This window comes from Panthera uncia (genome assembly GCF_023721935.1).
Source record: "Panthera uncia isolate 11264 chromosome A3 unlocalized genomic scaffold, Puncia_PCG_1.0 HiC_scaffold_11, whole genome shotgun sequence".
NCBI lineage: Eukaryota > Metazoa > Chordata > Mammalia > Carnivora > Felidae > Panthera > Panthera uncia.
The window spans coordinates 9248735-9250757 of NW_026057578.1; the positions used below are offsets into that span (position 1 = coordinate 9248735).

The 2023-nt window shown below is 41.7% G+C and overlaps 1 non-coding gene across 1 annotated transcript; it reads right to left on the reverse strand.

Annotated features, from left to right (window-relative positions):
* Positions 1–623: 623 nt before the first annotated feature.
* Positions 624–696, reverse strand: TRNAK-CUU (transfer RNA lysine (anticodon CUU)). The gene has a single exon. It is a non-coding gene; the product is annotated as a tRNA-Lys (tRNA).
* Between the last annotated feature and the right edge of the window lie 1327 nt (positions 697–2023).

Consider the following 2023-nt stretch of genomic DNA (forward strand, 5'->3'; position numbering starts at 1 on the left):
GATAGAAATATTTCAGAGAGCCAGAAGAACATTCCAAAAAGTAGAAACAGTGGTTTGGGGCTGCTGAACTGCACGGCTAAGAGCAGGGGAGCGGCTGGAGGGGAGGCACGGTGCAGAAAATCATGACACAGAAACAGAATTGTTTCCTAATAAAAAATCTCTCGAAGTTTTCCACGAGGCCCTGTCAGCAGGTCTTCAAGCAGCATGGCTTATTTTAAATTTTATTTAAATCAACAAATTGTACACACTTGAACACGGAAACAGAATACAAGGAAAACACAAGCTGCCCTAACAGAGCAATGTCTAATAAACATTATGCTACTCAGAGATATTTGCTGTTTAATCACCCCATGAAAGGATGCATTCAGCCAAAAGATGTCAGATAGCATCTTGCTAAAGGCAATGGTGCCAGCTTTCCTGGCTTCTGAGTTCATGAAGCTAATTTTTTTTTCTCTTCTCCCCACTTGCCTCTTGCTTTTTTTTTTTTTTTTTAACACCAAGATCTGAGAGGCTCTATCTCTTGGCCATTCAGAGGATAAAACATTTGTGCTTTGAGTAAGAATAATAATATCCATTTATTCCATAGTTTCTTTTTAAAAAAAAATTTTTTTAAGTAATCTCTACACCCGGCATGGGACTCGAACTCATGACCCCAAGATCAAGAGTCTTACGATCTACCAACTGAGCCAGCCAGGCACACCTACTGAATAGTTTCTTTGTCAGGACTGGCTATATGCTTTGTGCGGCTCAGTGCAAGTGAAAATGTGGTGCCCCTTGATCAAAAATTTCAAAATAGTGACAACAGAGCATTAAAACCAAGTGTGGGGCCTTTCTGAGTGTGGGCCCAGTACAGCTGCCCGGGTTATGCACCCAGGAAGCCAGCCTTGATTGGTGGCTGTCTGGGGGAAGATATCGTTTCTTAGCAGCAGAGTCCTCCCCTGCTTCTCTGCTCCAAGAAAAGGCAACGTGACTGGATCAATGAAACCCCATGAGTATGACAGTGGTTGGCCCCTGAAGGTTTTCGAAGGATGGACCAGCTAACTGCTAAGCTTATTTTGCTGGCTGTTATGCAAGCTGAGAGCTAGGTTACTAGGGGAAATAGAAAATAGTTGAAAGGCAGCATTGGGAATTACATAGGCCAGAAGAAAAGGCCAGGAAGACTAGAAAACATGGTCCCCTGAGTAGAACTTTGAGGAAAGAAAGATTTGAAGAGAGATTTTTAAAATGATGTTTCAGTACATGGTATGTGGATGTGATTCCTTCTTTTCCTTAAAAATGCTTCAACAAAAGCTACTTAGTCACTAAAGCAATCAGGAAGAATATGATAAGATGCCATGTGTGGTCTTGAGGAGGGTGAAAGGGGAGATCTGAGGCCACTCACTAGAGTATCACTTTATGTGGGTCCCACGTAAATGATTTATTTCTCTCGACAAAGCTATAATAACTTCATTACATAACTTCATGTGCTCATTTCCTATGAAGTGGCTGATTTTCTGAAAAATACTGATTTACAGGATTTCTTGGTAAGGAAACTTGTCCTTTGTCACATGAGTTACAACTATGTTTCCCATTTGCCTTAGTTTTGTTTTTGGCATCTTTCTCCCCATGCCAATTCTTTATAAATATTTGTATTAGTTTGCTAGGGCTGACATAACAAATTAACCACAATTGGGTGGCTTCAAACAATCAAATTTATTCCCTTACAGTCTGGAGGGTAGAAGTTCCAAATCAAGATGGTGGCAGGGTCATGCTCTCTCCATTGGCTCTTGGGAAAATCCTCCCGTCTTCTTCCAGCTTCTGATGGTTACCAGCAATCCTTGGCGAACGTTGGTGTGGTAGCATCTCCAATGCCTGACTTTGCCTTCACACAGCCTTCTTCCATGAGCGTCTGTGCATCCAAATTTCCCTCTTCTTGCGAGGACACTAGTCATTGAGTTAGGGCCCATCTTAATCTCTCACAACTTCACCTCGATGTGATTACATTGGCCAAGAGCAAGAGATTTTTTATTCTGTGGCAAAAAAT